The sequence below is a fragment of the Cynocephalus volans genome, chromosome 12 (assembly GCF_027409185.1).
Source record: "Cynocephalus volans isolate mCynVol1 chromosome 12, mCynVol1.pri, whole genome shotgun sequence".
Taxonomy (NCBI): domain Eukaryota; kingdom Metazoa; phylum Chordata; class Mammalia; order Dermoptera; family Cynocephalidae; genus Cynocephalus; species Cynocephalus volans.
This window is the reverse complement of record NC_084471.1, coordinates 62729056-62748878: the sequence shown is the minus strand read 5'-3', so window position 1 is coordinate 62748878 and position 19823 is coordinate 62729056. Positions and strand designations below refer to the sequence as shown.

General features: G+C 37.7%; 1 protein-coding gene across 18 annotated transcripts in view; it reads right to left on the bottom strand.

Moving 5' to 3' along the window:
- R3HDM2 (R3H domain containing 2) overlaps window positions 1-19823 on the bottom strand; it is a 147513-nt gene that overhangs the window by 50406 nt on the left and 77284 nt on the right. Inside the window, exon 1 of one of the 18 annotated variants that reach the window (XM_063076274.1) lies at window positions 14664-14683. The exons of the other annotated variants lie outside the window; for them this stretch is intronic. The gene's annotated coding sequence lies outside the window, so the exon portion shown is untranslated. Of the gene's footprint in view, window positions 1-14663; window positions 14684-19823 lie in introns of those variants that run through there. 18 annotated transcript variants of the gene reach the window in all.

Here is a 19823-nt window from a genome sequence, read left to right as displayed (position 1 = left end):
TAACCCTTATGCAATACCACCTCTAACTAAGGGAACAGATGGCCAAAGACCAGAGAATAAAATGAAAAGTCTACCAAAGATAACAAATGGAATGTTAATTGGAAGGGCAATTAGAAACTTTCTCATTCAGCTCCATCCTGCTACATCCATAGTTCTCATAATTAGGTTCTTGAATCATCAGTAACTCTGAAAAATGGTTCTTCTGTCCCTGCTTGTATACCTCTAGTGAAGGGGAAGTCCTCACCTCTGAATACAAACAATTTCTTTTGGGAATACATTCCTCATAAACAGACAAAATTCATTTCCTGTTATCTCCTCCCATGGACCCCCATTTAGCTTTCTAAAAAATATGTTTAATCTTGCTTTCCATGTCAGCCTCTTATAAAAGACAACTTTATCTTATTTCCTTCACTAAACACTCCCAGTTCTTTAAGTCAGGTCTTTGAATCATGTGGTTTTAAGTCTCCCCACCATTTTGCTTCTAAGATAAAAGAAGCTGTCTTGAAGTAGACAGAGGCACTAGTAATAAGGAGTCAGAGTTTACTATTCCAGAGTCAAGATCCATTGGAAGATACATGAAGCAGAAAATGATATTTCTTAGGCTAAGACTCTCTTTTGCTCTCCAAGAAAACCTTTAATTAAGGTTATTCCTAGTCCTGTAGCAATGTAGAAGACTCTCCTTACTCTTGGGGCATAAGGATTCCTGGAAACAAAATTTTCTGAGCCAAAACAAAAGCAAAAGTTGCAGCTGAAGAACAAGACAATTTTATTAACTAAAAAAAGCCTTAAAGAGTGAGAATAAAGACAGGAGGTAGAAAAGCAATTTCCACTCTTGATAGTTTATTTAGTATAGAGGGAAAATTAAGGGCTTGGTAGGTTTTTTGGTGGGAGAAGAAGAAAGGAACTATTTCATATATAACCATGACAAGAACAAAACAAAGACATTAAGCTCCCAGGAGGGCATACATGTGTGCTTTCCTACAACCCACTTGTGCACACTGTACATTTCATCCAGGCAAACAACACTATTTCTAAGGCAGAAGAATGTCTCCTAAGGACACTCAATGGCTCAAAGCTGCACACAGGGAACTGTTAGAGGGGGGGTGGCAGGGGTCAGGGGGTAAACAGGGGGAGTGAGGAAATAGGATGATACAGGGGAGGACGATTGGGAGCCAAGATTCGGCTATTTTTTTCCAGAGAGAATACTGCATATTCCCCATAAATTTTTTGACTGCCAAGATAAGTACCTTCCAGAACACAGTGAAATTATATATCCTTCCATCAACTCTATAAACAACTTTCTAGGCATTGGGCCAGAAGGAATACATTATATATGGGACACTCAAAGACAGAAAGACAGTTTCATTTTTTTCCCTTTTAAACGATGGCCAAGTAGGAGAAAGTACACAAGAACTCAACATCTAGGTGCTAAAAATTCTGACCTACCCTGTGGCAGATTCCCTGTAAAGCTTTCCAGTCCTTTACTACCTTATATATCAAGAGTAAATTACTCTCAATTGATACTCACATTTTAAGAAACTGTTCAAAATCTAGGGGCTCAGGAGAATGAATAAACAAATTATGGCATGTTCATATAATGGAATACTATTCAATAATAAAATAGAATGAACTACCATGTATACTGATACACACAAAAACATGGATGGATGTCAAAACTATTATGGTAAATGAAAGAAAGCAGACTCACCTCCCCCAAAAAATACATTCTATATAAGTCTATTTACACGAAGTTCAAGAATAAGCAAAACTAGGGCCAGCCCATGGCTCACTCGGGAGAGTGTGGTGCTGATAACACCAAGGCCACGGGTTCGGATCCCATATAGGGATGTCCAGTTAGGTCACTGGCTGAGCGTGGTGCTGACAACACCAAGTCAAGGGTTAAGATCCCCTTACTGGTCATCTTTTTTTTAAAAAAAAGAATAAGCAAAACTAACTTACAGTGACCGAAATCAGAAAGTGGTTGCTTAGGGCTTAGGAGAAGGGGGGCAAATACTGATCAGAAGGAGAAACAAGAAACCTTCTAGAAGTGATGGAAATATTCTATCTTGTTTAGGGCAGTGACTACATGAGTGTAAACAATTGTCAAAATCCATTAACTGAATGCTTAAGATCCGTGCACTTTATTAAGTTAAAAATGCCCTTACGAATCAAGCAGTAGGGACAAAGCATCCACAGAGGTAAAATTGCAAGTTAAAAACAAAACATTCTAGATGATAAATACATCACAAGCCTTTTCTTATGTTCTTTGACACTGGAGTTAGAAAAGGAAAATACTAACGTTTATTGAGCATGATTATGAACCTGGTTTACTCACTTCAACTCACATCCACCAAGTGCAGCCAAGCAATGTGATCAAGGTCATACCACTACTAAGTGGCAGAACCTGACCAGAACCCTGGTGGTATCTAATTCCAAAGTCTACATGCTTTCTGACTTTTATTTTTCTTCTTTTTATTATTTCTGTAAATTACTTAATCTCAATACAACTCTTTGTTAGAGTATTTCTCAGATGAAAAAAACAGCTCAGAGGCATTAAATAACTTTCCCAAGTCAATACAAGAGAGGCAAGAGCAGAATTCCAACCTAGCTGTGTCCAACCCCAAAGCCAAAGTTTTAGGTGTTCCAAGGTAGATGCCCATTCAGGAGCATTTTGGGGTATGAAGTGTGGGTTAAGAAGGGTGTCTAGATCTAAGTAAGTCCTGTCCTCAGAAACTATCAGTAGAGAACATATTTTTGGATTCAAAAATTAGGTTTGGGGCCGGCCCATGGCTCACTTGGGAGAGTGTTTGGTGCTAATAACACCAAGGCCATGGGTTCAGATCCCTATATACGGATGGCCAGTAAGCACACTTGGGAGAACGTGGTGCTGACAACACCAAGTCAAGGGTTAAGATCCCCTTACCGGTCATCTTTAAAAAAGAAAAAAAAAAAAAAAAAGAAATTAGGTTTGTAAATTCTCCCATCTTTCTCCTCAACCTGGGTCCACCCCTCATGACTCTGAATAGTTTTACAGTCTATAGACAGCATCTTATTTGATTTTCTCAAGATATAAAGTGTGATCTCCATTTTATAAACAAAGATATTACCAGTCAGAAATATTAATTGTCCAGGGCCATACACTATGTGTAAGAAGCCAGGACTCAAACCCAGGTCTATTTGGTTCCAAAATTCCAGATTCTTTCCACTACAGTGTCAAAACAAAGGACAAAAAAACAAAAGCAGTATGATAATTGCATGCCTTAAAAGGTAAATGCCTAACAGCCACTGGGAGGACAAAAAATAAAGCCCTAGTGTAAATGAGAGAAATAGGTCCACTACAAAGAGGGAAAGCAGAATATATAGGAACAGAGTATAAAGTGCATATGAAACACATAAGGTTACAGATATGTGACTGTCACAAAGCCCTTTAAAAACTGCAGAAGTAAAATGTGGTACATCTACACAATGGAATACTACTCAGCTATAAAAACGAATGAAATACTGCCATTTGCAACAACATGGATGGACCTTGAGAGAATTATATTAAGTGAAACAAGTCAGGCACAGAAAGAGAAATACCACATGTTCTCACTTATTGGTGGGAGCTAAAAATTAATATATAAATTCACACACACACACACACACACACACACACACACACACAAACCGGGGGGGGGCGGGAAGAAGATATAACAACCACAATTACTTGAAGTTGATACGACAAGCAAACAGAAAGGACATTGTTGGGGGGGAGGGAGCAGGGAGGGAGGTTTTGGTGATGCAGAGCAATAATCAGCCACAATGTATATCGACAAAATAAAAATTTTTTAAAAAATAAATAAATTTTAAAAAATAATAATAAAAATAAAAAATAAAAAAAAAAGCAAAAAACTGCAGAAGTCAAGTGTCATAAGCTTCACTAGTACCAGGCCAATAACAATAACAATAACAATAATAATTGTGACAATTTTCCAAATCAGAAAAGCATGAAAATCATTCTGCTCTATAACTGCAAAAGAATTCACTGGTGTGAGGAAGCCCACAGGAATTGGCTGATGTCCAGAGCAATTCTTTAGGCAAAGTAAAGAGAGAGAGAAGATGAAAATGTCCTGGACATGTACCCTCTTTCTTTGCTCAATATCTGTTTGGCTGTACTTGCCCTAAAATGAGAACTGCAAGTGCTTTGATCAATGGACAGAAGTGTTAGTGGGGCCTCGTCACAGTTTCCTTCAGCTTCTCTACATTCTTGGCCAAAAACGTTACACCCTCAAGCAAAACAAAACAAATCAAATATCCTCCTCTTTCAAACAAAGAGGAGCAGTGGGGGCTTCCCTCTCAACTGTTCCCATTTTCTTTAGCTTTATCAAAGTAGTGCCACTACGCAGAAAATATCACAGAATCTTAGGGATGGAAAAGACCATGTCTTTTCCTACCCCTTTGCAAAACTGCTCCCAACTCAACCCAGATAAGACATCTAGGAAAGAAAAAAATATTTACCTACTGTTCAAGGCCCTTTCAGGATGCCTTCTATTGCCAACTTAAATGCCACGCAGCTAAGTTTATCCTGTCCTATACCACGATGATCTTAGCGGTCAATGCCACCACCACCCCTCAGGTGAAGAGGACAACTAAGTCAACAACTAAGTATTAAAAGAATCTTTCAAAACGTAAAATTGAAAGTAAGACTGGCCAGAGAAATGAGATAAAAACAATCTAATTTCACAGGAAGGAATTGGAAATCTTTAATAATCATTAGCCCTTAAGCCTCTGCTGCAAAGGAGAAACCCCAATATCCAACTGACTCTCTCATAACAGAACTATCCCATCTTTAGTTGGGGTACATGGCTTCCTGGAAAAAAGCTACACGTATCACAACCTCTACTGTAGCTAAATATGAGTGATTAAGTTGTAGTCCATAAGATGTAAACAGAAGTAGTGTAATAGGCTAAACTGTGTCAGCCCCAAATTCATATGTTGAAGCCCTAACCCCTGGTACCTCAGAATGTGACTGTATTTGGAGATAGGGCCTTTAAAGAGGTGATTAAATTAAATGAGGCCATTACGGTGAGACGTAATCCAATCTGACTGGTGTCCTTATAAGAGTAGGAAATTTGGACACACAGTGGGACACCAGGGGCATGATGCGCATAGAGGAAAGACCTGTGAGGACACAGAGAGAACATGCCATCTGGAAGCCATGGAGAGAAGTCTCAGAAGAAGCCAACACTGTCAAAACCTTGATCTTGGACTTCTAGCATCTAAAACTGTGAGAAAATAAATTTTCTGTTGTTTATGCCACCCAATCTGTGCTCTTTTGTTATGGCAGGCTTAGCAAACAAATATAAGCAGTTAATACAACTTCCATACAGTGGGTGGCCCTTCTTTACTCATCCCTAATTCCTCCTGGCTTGAATGTGAAAGCAAGGGCTGGCGCTCTAGCAGCCATCCTGAACTGTGAGATGATACTAAGATGAAAAATTACAGATACCTACGTCTCTGACTAGACCAGCCCTGGACCGACTACCTCTGGACTTCTCAAACATGAAAGAAAAATAAACTTCTATCTGGTTTAAGATATTACTTGGGTTTTGCTATTAATTGCAGCAGACCCGAATCCTAATATATTCTCTAATTGGTATCTCACACAAGGGTACTTCAAAAAGTTCATAGAAAGCTTAAATTAAAAGATAATATGAATCCTTCCGTGAACTTTTTGAAGACCCCTCACATATATAACACACACACACTCTAAGACACAATGATGAAAATAATAATAAACAATTCCTATAAGCAAGGAATCTTATAGCAACACCCTGGAGCTGATATGTACTTGGGAGGGAAGAGTTGCCATTCTTATGGAGAATTGTATTAGATTTTCTGTGTTGCTATAACAAAATACCTGAAACTGGGTGATTAGAAAGAAAAATGACATTTATCACTTCTGAGGCTGGGAAGTCTAAAGTCCATCAGGTGGTGGTGACAGTGACCCAGGGGTCTCACACTGCAAGATGGTGGAAGCAGATAGAGTAGAGAGCAAGAAAGAGACTCTCCTCTTCTTTTAAAGCCCTCAGATCCATGTCCCTGACCACCATTTTTAATCCATTCACTACTGCACGGACCTACAATCTAATCACCTCTTCAAGGCTCCACCTTTCCATTACCATAATAGGATTTCCCACCCTCTTTAACAGTCATAGTAGGGGCTAAATTTCTTTCTTTCTTTCTTTTTTTTTAAAGATGACTGGTAAGGGGATCTTAACCCTTGACTTGGTGTTGTCAGCACCACGCTCACCCAGTGAGCTAACCAGCCATCCCTATATGGGATCCAAACCCGGGCCTTGTTGTTATCAGCACCACACTCTCCCGAGTGAGCCACGGGCCGGCCCGGGGCTAAATTTCTAATACATAAAACTTGGGGAACACAATTCAGGCTTTAATGAGTTTTGAGGGGACAAAATTCAATCTACTACAAGGATATAAAAGTGTCACCTTGTGCTACCTTTGCTGCAAGGAAAAAGATAAGCATCATTATAAGGTGAGTAAGAGTCAGCACCCATCAAAATAAAGAACATTCCTTTAGAAGTAGAGAGTAGAATTGTGGTTACTAGACGCTGAGGAGTCACAATGGCTCTTTCTTGTGCCCTAAAACCACTTTAGGGTGATTGCCTTTACTGTTCCTTCCTTCTGCCTAGAATGGTATCCCCCCACCCTCCACCCTCGCACAGCTTGCTTATGCAGTTCTTTCAGATCTTTATTCAAATGTCATCTCAGTGAGCTCTTCTTTTGGCCACAATAACTAAAATTACAAAACCCCCAAATACTTCTTAACCCAATTCCCTGCCTTTATTTTTCTCCTCAGTATTTATCACTATCTAACACTCCACATATTTTGTTAACTGTCTTTCTCTCCCCAATGTATGCTAAACGAGGACAGGAATTTTGATTTTGTTTCATTCACTTCTTGTAACGAGGGTCTAAAACAGTGCCTGGCACATAATAAATAAATATATTTTTAAATGAATGAAAGTAATTTGCCTAAATAGTCATAGAATGTAAGTGGCAAAGCTAGAATTCAATTCAAGATTAGCTTGAAACTCTTGTTCTTTCTCTGATATCACACCATTTTCTCGAAATGACCTGCTGCTTTCCCAAATTCAGATCAGGATGACTTTCCACAATTCTCATCCAAGAGATTAATGATTCCCACTCAAAATAAAGCCTAGCAAGGAAGATCTGTTTCTAAACAACTGTGTGAGCTAAGTGAGGTTCAAGCTTATAACCTGTCAGACTAACCTGATACTTTTTCTTCCTGCTATATGTCTATCCAATGAAAAACAAAAACAAAAAATCCCTTATTCTTACCCTAAGGCCTCCCTCACAAAAAGTTATTCAGTCAAACATCATACAGACCTTTTGCTCCCCTTGGCTTAACAGATGAATCTAAAGTTTGTTTTTTCCTGAGACAGAGGCAATAGAATAATGAAAGGTTCACATCTTACTGAGAGACTCGGATACTCAAAAGAGGAGAATAATAAACTCATGGACCTCTTGAGGTCTCTTTCAATCCTTCAGTTCTATAAATGGTGAAGCATGAGAACATTAGGGGAGCAAAGAGCAAGACCCACCATAATTTTTCAAGTATCCCTTGAAATAAAGTGTAAGAAGAGAAACACAAGACTCTTGATTTCTTCCACTTACAAGACCTAGAGAGAGAATTTTCTTTGTATGAATGAATCATTCTTAGTCTCCAGGGCATATAATATATGCCATAATCTTCTATGACAAGGAACCAACATTGAGCTCAGTGAAATCTCCCAGATATTTAAGTCAATAAATATGAACAAGCTAGGGAAGTGAAAATAGAAAACACGGAAGCTACCCTCAGCTAATCCTCTATTTCCAGACCAAACTGCAAGACAAATAGGACGTCAACAGGGATCTACCATATTGGAGTGAAAGAGAAAGAAGGAAAAACAAGTGAGACAAAAGCTGTTTCTGAATCAGCTTTAAAGCTACCAAAATAAGCAAAGCAGCTTCATATATAAAGACAAATCTCTTCTGGTCTAGAAGGCCACTGTTAGATTTAGACTTGGCACAAGCCCAACTGACTGCAATAGCAGCTCAATCCACAGACAGGTAGCAGGTGTTTCCCACCACATCCTCTCCCAATCAAATCATATTAAGAATATGCAATTACAGTGTTTATATTTAACAAATTTTGAAAGAGAAGAGAAAAACACCTCACACCATTCTTGAAACATTTTATTTCACAGCTTCTATATACAGTTATGGTATTAATGTCATCTATCACTGCATAAATGAATTCTGCAAGGTTAAATGATGATATGTTTATGTTCTATCTGCTCATTGGCCCCTGGGTCAGCCAATCTGATCCAGGACTCCATGGCAACAGTCTCTATCACTAAGAGCTACAAGATAAGATTCCCATTGCCTTTTTTTTTCTTCAATAAAGCATTTTCCACAGAAACTGCTGCAAATACTGTCAGAGAATAGTCTACAGACAAATAAGAAATGCTGCCATTCTGGTATACTAAAAATGAATAGTGGGGAGGAGAAGTGAATAGCAAAGACAATGAATCTGTGCAAATAACAATGGATTCCAAAAACCCTGGAGATTTTCTCTTGTTTAATTTCAGTTGAGAAATTCAGGAATCCTTGAACTGCCAGAAAACCAACACCAGGATAAACTGAGGAATTAGTATAAGGGGAGTGCTGCTCAGCTGAAATCACAATACTGAAGCTTCCCGTGCCACAAGATATAGAGAGAGCTAAAGGTTTTAATTTAGGACTACTGACCTTTGTAAGCTTCCCATAACTTTTTGTGAAATGTTAAAATGAGCATCAGACTCACAGATCTTAGGCCCTTATTCTCCATATTCTCAAACCACAGTCAGCTCATTCAGTCCTTGGAATTCTATTGTCTATCCTCTTCTCTACACTCCCTTCCCCTACCACTTTCCACTACGCTTAGAGAAAAAACACTGCTGTGTCCAAATGAGGAAATAATACATTTGCTCTACACATCCCATTCTTTCTCCCTTAGCTGCTGACCTCCTTGAAGCAAAGAGGAAACAAGATAATTACAAACTGGATAAAGAGACTAGACACACACAAAAAAACCAACCGTCATTTTCCCTAATGGTGCTCATTAACTTATAAAATCCACCTGACATATTAGAAGCTATTCCCCTTTCCTGGCATGTTTTCCACCAATAATTGATGAAATATCTCAGGCAACAAGCTCCTTTGGTCCCCACCTTCTGGTATATGGTGGTAAACAAACACTGAAAACTGGACTGGATAGAATCTGAGATGTCAAGGTCAAAATTATCTTGGAAACTGTATTTTCATCTGGCTCATACTGTTGTGTGTTTTTGTTTGTTTAATTGTAGTAAAATATACATAATATTTACCATTTTAATTTTTTCTTTTCTTTCTTTTTTTTTTTTTTTTTGGTAGCTGGCCAGAGATGGAAGCCTGGACCTTGGTGTTATTAGCACTTAACCATTTTTTTTTTTTTTTTTTAAAGATGACTGGTAAGGGGATCGTAACCCTTGACTTGGTGTTGTCAGCACCACGCTCTCCCAAGTGAGCTAACAGGCCATCCCTATATAGGGATCCAAACCCATGGCCTTGGTGTTATCAGCACCACACTCTCCCAAGTGAGCCATGAGCTGGCCCCAGCACTTAACCATTTTTGAGTGCACAGTTCAGTGATATTAAGTACATTTATATTGTTGTGCATTCTAGAAGCGAAAATGGTCTCAATCACAAAAACTATGGTGTTAAGAGACCATAGTCTGGGCTGGATGGTTAGTTCAGTTGGTTAGAGCATAGTGATGGTAATACCAAGGTCCAAGGTTCCATCTCTATACTGGTCAGTGCCTCCACCCCCCCCCCCCCAAAAAGGAGAGATTCTTTCAGGGAATATTTTATGAACATGCATTTATTGTACAAGTCACTTATGTTAAGAACGACAGTGGATATGAAGGATAAACAGAAAATATTAAGATTCTCTGACACTGACTACCTGCCCAGTAAAAATAGCTACCAACACACTTATTTCCAGTATGGTTTTTACATGCTGAATGTTGTTTCTTACATGCCCATCTCGGTTCCTAAACAAGTCCAAAGTACATGAATGTCTAGATCTTTTCTGTTAGCACTGTGTTCCAAGAGACCCACAGGGCAGACTAAATTGAGACATAATTCCAGAAATTCCTAGAACTGAGAAAATCTTTTCTATATCACTGTCTCTAATTTCCCAAGAATTCTTAAGGAGACAACCCAGAAAAGAGGGTAAAATCAACTTTTAGTGGGAGTCATAAATTATATTAAAGCTGTTTTAAACAGTCACTGCAAAGAAAGTCACTATTAGGCCTCTCCCTACATCAAATTTCTTCTGTACCATCACAAAAGAATACCAAAACATTTCACTCTATTCCTACAACCTTTTTTTAAAGATCCTGGGCCATAGGTATGGAAGGAGAGCATATTTATTGACCTCAGAAGAACAAGAAGCTGCACAAATAGGATATTTTCTCAGTGATGTCACCTTTCTTTTTTTTTTTTTTAAGATGACCAGTAAGGGGATCTTAACTCTTGACTTGGTGTTGTCAGCACCATGCTCTCCCAACTGAGCCAGTGAGCCACAGGCCAGCCCACTGATGTCGTCTTTCAATATGAAAGGCCCAGGCTCTGATCACAGGAGGCTATCTTCTGCAAATAAAAATAACAGTGGCAGCAGCTATCATTTATTGAGCAGTTACTGTGTTCCAAACACTGCTCAGGAACTCATCTAGGTCACCACATTTACCTGAATTCAACACATGCCCAAAAATTTACTTTCAGGTACTAATAGTAGGGACTTTAAATTTTTAAATTATTTTTCACTATTAGAAAAGTACTGCAGGTTTATTTATACTTACAGAAAATACACAAAAGAATAGAGAAGAAAAGAAGAATCACCCATAATCTATACCTCAGAGATAACTATTATGAATAACAGCAATGATTTCTGGTATATCTTTCTAAATTTTGTTTCCATATTTGTATGGAATTCATTCCTTTTTTGGTTTGGGGTGTTTTTTTTATTTTGTGGCTGGCCAGTACAAGAATCCAAACCCTTGACCTTGGTGTTACAAGGCTGTGCTCTAACCAATTGAGCTAACCGGCCTCCTCTGTATGGAATTTGTATCCATATTGGATATATTTCCATATCCAAAAAATTTTATGTAATTTACATGACAATATTTTAAAATCATGCTTTTTTCCAACTAAAATTGTAACCACTTTTCCATTCATTAATTACTTTTAACATAGTTATTTTAACAGTTATCCACTGTTCTATTACGTACATATACTATAATTTATCTAACCATTTCCCGATCATTGGAAATTTAGGTAGCCATTAATTTTTATAGTAAAAAAACGCTGTGATGAACATTTTTGTACCTAAATCTTTATTCACATTTCTCATCAACTCCCCAGGTTAAATATATTCAAGAGTTTTGAAGGTAAAAATTTCCCCTTAGTTCACTCTAGTTAATAGAAGCAAGGACAGTTATACTACCAAAATACAGTGTTTCTCAACTGTTTCTCCAGCAACACGTGACATCCACTTCCCAGGTCCCATGGTGGTACATAGGACTTCTAGGGCATTCACCAGGGAAGTGTCTCTCACTTTTTATTTTTCTTCAATTCCTGCCCCCTTTTAATAATAACAACTCCCCTTTCCCCATATATTCCACTAGGGAAAGTATGTACCCCTGACTCACTGAGAATCACTGGCCTAAGAAAATTAATAGGGAAGAAAGAATAAAAGCTTCACATGGGGAGATATTCTCTTTGCCATTAGTGTTACACATATTACTGGCTCTTGTCAATGTACATTGGTAGTTTAGGGAGCAATTCAAAAGACAAAGCCTCAAAAAACACAAAAGAATAAGACTACAAATCTTTAATATGAAATTAAAAGAAGGTAAAATAGAATGGGATATAAGCTATTCAGTATTTGTGATTTGATATTTGGTCCACTTAAAATCCTAGGTTTCTTTGATGCTAGTGATTTTAAGGAGTCTTCATACCTAGCACTTTATATAAATCTTATTTTCTCATAAATGGAGAAAGAAGACCACCACATCAACTCACATACAGAAAAGCAGAGGTAACAAAGTTTCAGAGGTAGACACCAAAAGCAAGTGTTCTAAGATTTGAAAGTATATCAGAACCAATAGTAGTAGAAAGTAAAAAACAAAAAGATACTTCCTGAAATGATCAATTGTGTCAACTGAGCTAACCAGCTAGTTCCCCGCCCCCCTTTTTTTGCAGCTGGCCTATATGGGGATTCGACCCCTTGACCTTGGTGTTATCAGGACCACATTCTCCCAAGTGAGCTTAACTTTATTTTTAAAACACAATATTGTACATGGCTTAAAAATCTCTTCCAGCTTTCTCAAAATTTACATGTGACCTGAAGACACAAAAATGGTATGACCCTATTTAATTTGTAAATATTAATAATAATGGCTAATGCTATCTAAGACTTTTAAATGACCAGAAACTTAAAGGCTTTATATGTATTAACTCTTTTAATCCTCAGAACAACCCTAGAAGGTGGGTAGTATGATTATCCTCATTTTACATATGAAGAAATGGAGAGGTTAAGTAATTTACCCAAGGTCAGAGGACCAGCAATTGGAAAAGGTAGGATTTGAACTCCAGAGTCCAAGCATTCAACCACTCCATTTTTCCTAAAGAGAAGCTGTTAGCAGGCTATACAGTAAGTCAGGGGTGGTGGGGGCTAGAAGAGGAGGACATCACAGAGAAAAGAGAACTAAGTAGGTATAGCAGCTTTTTGGCACAGAAATGGCCCCTATCAATTTTGCCAAAGTCCTTCTGACATATATCACATTTTTAATTATCCAAACAAGGTGATGCTAAAACACCTTTTGCAGAAGCTGCTCTTGATCTTACCCTCCTCTTCCAAAAAAAAAAAAAAAAGGGCCGGCCTGTGGCTCACTCAGGAGAGTGCGGTGCTGATAACACCAAGGCCACAGGTTCAAATCCCTATATAGGGATGGCCGGTTAGCTCACTTGGGAGAGTGTGGTGCTGATACCACCAAGTCAAGGGTTAAGATCCCCTTACCAGTCATCCTTTAAAAAAAAAAAGAAAAGAAAAGAAAAAAAGGGAAGAATAAAAATAACTGAAATCTTAACTTCGCTAACACCTTTCAACAAACAGCTTTTCTTTCCTTGATCTCTTCCAAAACCTTGATGGTTAGAAAACAATGATATAAAAAGAAGCCACTTTTAGTTGAAATAAAAAGATCTTTTGGTAATTTTTCCCTTGGTAATGACTGAAACATTTGAGAAAGACTTTAGTCTATCCCACCCACCCCCAAATGGAAGAAAAACCAAGTTAAAAAACCATCATCTTTTAATTTCACAGCAGTTTTCTTCCCCCTCAAAGGCTATTCCTGTCCTAGTTGCAGAAGGGAAACTGCTCCCAGTGATGTCAGAGTAGTCTCCCAGCAACAATTAATGAGGGTTGTCCACCACAGGGGTTTCCTGAAAAGCTAGCAAGAAATTATCCACATATTTGCTTTAATATCAAGATGCAAGGATGCAGTCGAATTTCTCTTAACCCTTTTAGCTCCAGTCTCTGACAAGCGTCTAAATAGGTTATTCTTCTGGAATACTCTCCATTTAGGATTATCTTCCTTTTTTCTCCCCCCCCACACTCATTTCCTTATAAATTTAGATTTCTGTTAGTTTGAAACATTTATGGTTGTAATAAATATTAATATAATTGAGCTACCATAGAAAATAATGCATAATGTAAGCTGAAAAGTAGACATTATTAATCTTTTCACTTTACACAAAGAATTTAGAATAAATGAAAACACAAAACAGAAAAGAAAATCAAGATAGAAAATAAACAAGCAAAGTTTTTAGAGGCACTTCTCCACATATGCACATAAACACACGAACACACATCCACAGACAGGCAAACCTTAAATTTTCCTAGGCTCTATTCTACTGAGTTTTTCAAATTGACCTCTGCGGGCAGGCCTCCAGAGATCAGCAGTATTAAAATGGAGTTGCATAAAAAGGAACTGGAAGCCCAAACACTCAATCCAAAAAAGATGGGTTGGGCTGTTATGCCCACGCCTCAGAGTATATTTAACAATTTCTTCCTAAAGCTTTGCTTTAGCTACATAAGCTAAAAATTAGAATTTTACTACAACCTTCCGTGGCAAGGAATTTTATGTAACTACTTATTTTTGAGGTCTGAAAACATCATACAAATCGCCTGCTCAGGACCAGTGCAAATAAGGCAGAAATATTCCAAATTCCAAAACTCAATCTAGAATTATTAACAGACGCTAGGTTCCAGATACTGGCTTATGAGTTCTTTCACCTTTCATATTTAGAAAAAGCAATTAGGCAAAATTCATTAACAGCAGGAAATATAGAGTTAATACAGGCACCCTGCTTCAGCAATCCTGACTTTGGTCTGAGCCTATTCTAAAGGAAAACAAACAAAATAGCACTTCTATCATTAAAACATCCCATTTTTGCTTTAGCTTTATTCAATGGTACCCAGTTATCATCATCAAGTCATAGGTGGGAGAACATACCACTTCAGATGGATTTTTCTTCTTCCTTCTCTCCGTCCCCTCCCTCTCAGAAGAAAAAGACTGCAAACAAAATCCACTACGTCACTGGAGGCAGAGGGAATCCCATCTCTGCACTCTTTAGAAACCAAAGCCAGCAAACAAAAACAAGCCAATTATAAGAAACAAACAAGTAATCCAAAAAAAAGAAGCAAAAATTCATAGAACAACCTCAACACATCTAAAGGCATGTTTTAGTAAAAAGGTTTAACAAATTCCTCCTAGAATGTTCATAATCAAAAAAGCTCCCTAGACAGAGCAAAGGTGACATATTTCTTCTTATCACATTTAAAGAGACTAGGGGACAGTTACATAAAGACACAGCACACAGAAGCATATTCACCAGCCAGGTGTGGATAGCTGGGTAATGACACAGTGAAGGATATTTATAGGGGATTCCCTGCTTCCTGCAATGTGCGTCAACAGCATCACCAAGGAGAGCAGAAATCACCAACGTTCTCATAAGCTAAATCTAAATGAAACATTGCTTGAAATAGCTATGGAAAAGGTAGAATCTGAATAGTGTAAAAGTTCTAGCAAACCTAATTTAAAAAATATTTTGAAGATAAAAAACAGCAAACAAAAATGCCCCCAAAACCCTCACAAAAATTAACACTTGAAAATTCTCTAATTTCTCTAGTGTGTATTTATACAGTTAAAATGGCCAAGATTAGAAAAGATATCTATTATCTCTAGCTTCTTCCATACCAAGTCTGTGGAGTTCAAAGACTTTTACATAAAGAAAGAAAATTATCCAAAACTCACCCCAGATGGATCTGCACTTACACCAACAGCGAGCTCACATTATTAAAGGAGATCTCATTATAAGGATCTGTTCTGCCAGAATTTTGCCGGAAGAAATTCCTTCTGGGAAACCTGTGCCTCTTCCCCCGCCCACGGTCCCCTCCCGCCCCCTTCACCCTTGAATGAAATGCTACTGATCCTTGCTGCTGCGTCTCCAGCAAGTTAATTGCTCTGACAAGCGGCTCTGAAGCAGACCATGGCCCAGCTGTTCGGAGAGATGTCACCCCGAGCTCTGCTAACAGTCACACTTGCACACACACACAGGCTGTAAGAGCATCCCCTCCCACCTCCTCTTCTACCTCTCATTCAAGTACTTCAGTGGCATGCGTGCCTCCACACTGCTCTAAGGATAGCTTTTAAAGACACAGCAGCAGCTGCTTTCTGCTGCATGTATCTAGATGCTGAAAAAGAGTCTTTTTAGTGAACAATAACAAAGTCGGGGGTACATACTGAATTACAAGCTCACCTTTAAATTTACCTTGCCTTTTTCTTACCTGCAAAATAATCAAGGCCAGAAAAATGGTCTTTGCCTAAAAGCTACTGGGCTGGACTTTAGAAATGTAAAACCAAGACCAAACCTAGTTACAAAGAATTTTCTTTCCAGCCAGCTATATTCAGAAAAATCATTTTTCATTTGGGGGCAGAAGGCAGGCAGCATTGGATACTAGTAGCTATCTGTTCCTCCTCTGATATTTTGCCCCCAAATGATGAGTACTTTGGCTATAAAATGAGAAAAAAAAAGAAACCATGAAGGTATCTTACTGACAGAACTGATGAAAAAGGATAAAAATATAAAAGTATAAATATGGGGATGAGGATAAATAGATTGAAATAAAGGAAGTGGTACAAAAGAGACCAGAAAAGAATAGTTCTACAGCATATACACAGCTCTGGGAGAGCAAACTTAGATATGACCTTCAAATTCTGATTTTTAAGAGCCCAAGGAAAGGTAGTAATAATTTCTATTGCTACAGAAGTAATGGATATTACAGGTTGTACAAAGTCTGCAATAGCACAAAATAACATATGGCTAGGGTCCAGGCATTCTAAGGAAAAAAATAAAACCTGTCACAAAGACACATTTATTTATTTATTCAATCACACATTTGTTATGTGCTTATGTTCTTAGTATGGGCCAGGCACTATAATAAGCACTAGGAATATTAGATCCATTAAGGGTCATACCAAAGAAAAAGAAGGACTCTGGCTTTTACTCTGAGTGAGATGAGAAGCCATTAGGGGCTTGGAAGGCTGATCCTGAAGGGCCAAAAAGATCACTGAAAGGAATCTGGCTTTCACAGTTAATGAGATGAGAGGTCACTGGCAGTTTTTAAGAAGAGGAATAAAATGGTTTTGACCTGTATTTCTTTGTTTTCCCCCAGTTTTTGTTTGAGAAATGTCTAACAGAGAATTTGTAAAAACAGTAAAACAATAACCTGGATTCATATATGTTAATTATGTACATGTACATGTATGTATATATATATGTTTTTTTCAGAACTATTTGAAATGTTCTCACAATGACTCTTCACACCTAAAACAATTCAGTATGTACCTCCTAACAATAAGGTCATTCTGAACTATAAGAATAGTCACCAACTAAGTCAGATGAATTACTAGATGTATGCATGGCAGATCTAAATAGCACGGCAAAGACTTCAAAAACTGAAATAACTTTGTAATCACCACCTATAAAAGGCTGAACAGAATTTACAACTTGAACCCAACCAGGTCAAATGTCTGCTAAAACAAAAGTCAACATTCACTGTAGGACTTAAACAAGACCCAGACCCTCATAATATTCAAAATTTCCAAGATACAATCTAAAATTATTTGGCATATAACGAACCAAAATAATTTCAATTTGTATAGGAAAATAGATGAATAGTCAAAACATCATAATGACAGAGATGGTGGAATAAAATGCCTGACAATGATATTAAAGCAGATATTTTTTAAATGCTAATAAGTGGGCCGAGCCCGTGGCGCACTTGGTAGAGTGCTGCGCTGGCAGCACGGTGACGCTCCCGCGGCGGGTTCAGATCCTATATAGGACTGACCAGTGCACTCACTGGCTGAGTGCCGGTCACGAAAAAAAAAAAAAAATAAAAAATAAATAAAATAAAATAAATGCTAATAAGTCAGGGCAAACACTCTTGAAACTAATGGAAATACAGAATGTCTCAGCAAAGAAACAGAGAATTTCTTCTAAAGAAGAACCAAATGGAAGTTTTAGAACTGAAAAATATAACAACCAAATACAAACACAATCTATGGGTTAGATAGCAGAACAGTAATAACAGAGGAAGAGTCAGTGAATTTGAAGACACATCTATAGAAATATCAAATATAAATATTGAATCTGATAAAAAAAAATTGAAATTAAAAAAAAACATCCCAAACAGAACATCAAGGACCTATAAGACACCAAAAAGTCTAATATTCAGGTCATCAGAGCCCCAGAAAAAGAGGAGAATGGGTGTGATGAAAAAATTTTGAAAAAAATAACTACCAAAAATTTCGCAAATTTGACAAAAAATATAAACCAATAGTTTCAAGAGGCTCAGTAATCCCCAAACAGGATAAATACAACAAAATCTATTCCTGGATTTATCATAATCTGACAGCTAAAGTCTAGAAGACAAAGAAAAAAATCTTGAAAGCAACCAGAGGAAAATGATGCACTACCTATTAAGGGAACAATGATTCAAATGGCTTCATATTTCTTATTAAAAATCACGAAGACTAAAAGGAAGTGGACAACATTTTTAATGTGCTGAACAAAAGAACTATAAATACAGAATTCTATATCCAGAGAAAATGTCCTTCAGGAATGAAGATGAAATAAAGACATTCTCAGATGAAGGAAAACTAAGAGAATTCATTGCAGCAGAACTGTTCTAAAAGAATGGCCAAAGAAAGTTCCTCAAAAAGAAGAGAAATAGGAGACTGGCTGGTTAGCTCAGTTGGTTACAGCATGGTGTTGTAACACCAAGGTCAAGGGTTCAGACTCCCCATACCAGCCAGCCACTAAAAAAAAAGGAGAGAAATAATAAAATAATAACAACAAAATTTGGAACATCAGAAATAAAGGGAAAAAATCATAAATGGTAAATATTTGGTTACATATAATAGACTATTCTTCTATTAAATTCCTTAAAATGTTTTTTATTTAAAATATGTTTGATGTTTGAAAGCAAGAATTATAAGATTATCTGATGGGGTTTTCAATGTATATAGATGTAATATATAAGACAACTACAACATTAAAGCAGAGATCATGTGGTAAGGTTTCAAAGTTCCATCTGAAATGATAAAATACTAATTGTAAGTAGACCATTAAAAGTTAGGTGTGTATACATACACATGCATGCATTTATATGTGTGCATGTGTGTGTAGAGAGATCTCTAGAGCAACCAACAACAACAACAAAAATACAAAGAGATACAGTGAGCCCTCTATATCCAAAAGGTTCCACATCCATGGATTCAACCAACTGCAAATCAAAAGTATTTGAAGAAAAAAAAAATACAACAATAAAAAATAATACAAACTTAAAAAAATACATTATAACAACAATTTACATAGCATTTATACTTCATTAGTTATTATAAACAATATGGAGATGATTTAAAGTAAATGGGAGAATTGCACAGGTAATAAATACTACACAATTTTATACAAGGGACTTGAGCATCCACAGATTTTGGTATCTGCAGGAGGTCATGGAAACAATCCCTTGTGGATCCTGAGGGATGACTTTATCGTCAAAACTTAATAGATAAATTTAAATGATTAAAACAGAATACTACAAAATGTCCAAATTACTCAAAAGGCAAGAAAGGGGAGTCAAATGCAGCTGGTCAAGATCACAGAATAGATGGTCCCCAGCATCACTCTCTCCCACAAATCAACTAATTTACAGCTATAAAAAAGCAACAACAGCCAAGCTGGGGCCACTAGAGCTCAGGGAAAGAGGATGAGAGATCTACAGAGTTCATGAAGGCGGGAGAAACCACAATGAGAGAAAGAAAAAACTGCTTGGAGCATTTTGGGCCATGGCCACTTTAAGGCTGGAGCCGCTGAGCACATGGAGCAGGAGCTGGCAGAAGCCGCAGCTGTGCCCTTCAGATGGAGTTGCTTGGAGATGGCAGGGGAGAAGGGGTCTTGGTGGCCCCCAGGACAGCAATACCACTAATAGGGTTCCCATGGACCCACACAGGAGCAAGGAGCCACAACAACTGAAAAAAAGGAGCCATTCGTAGGCCAGTGAGTCATCACAAGGGACTGATGCAGGGCCCGTCCCATGGGAAGTGTTT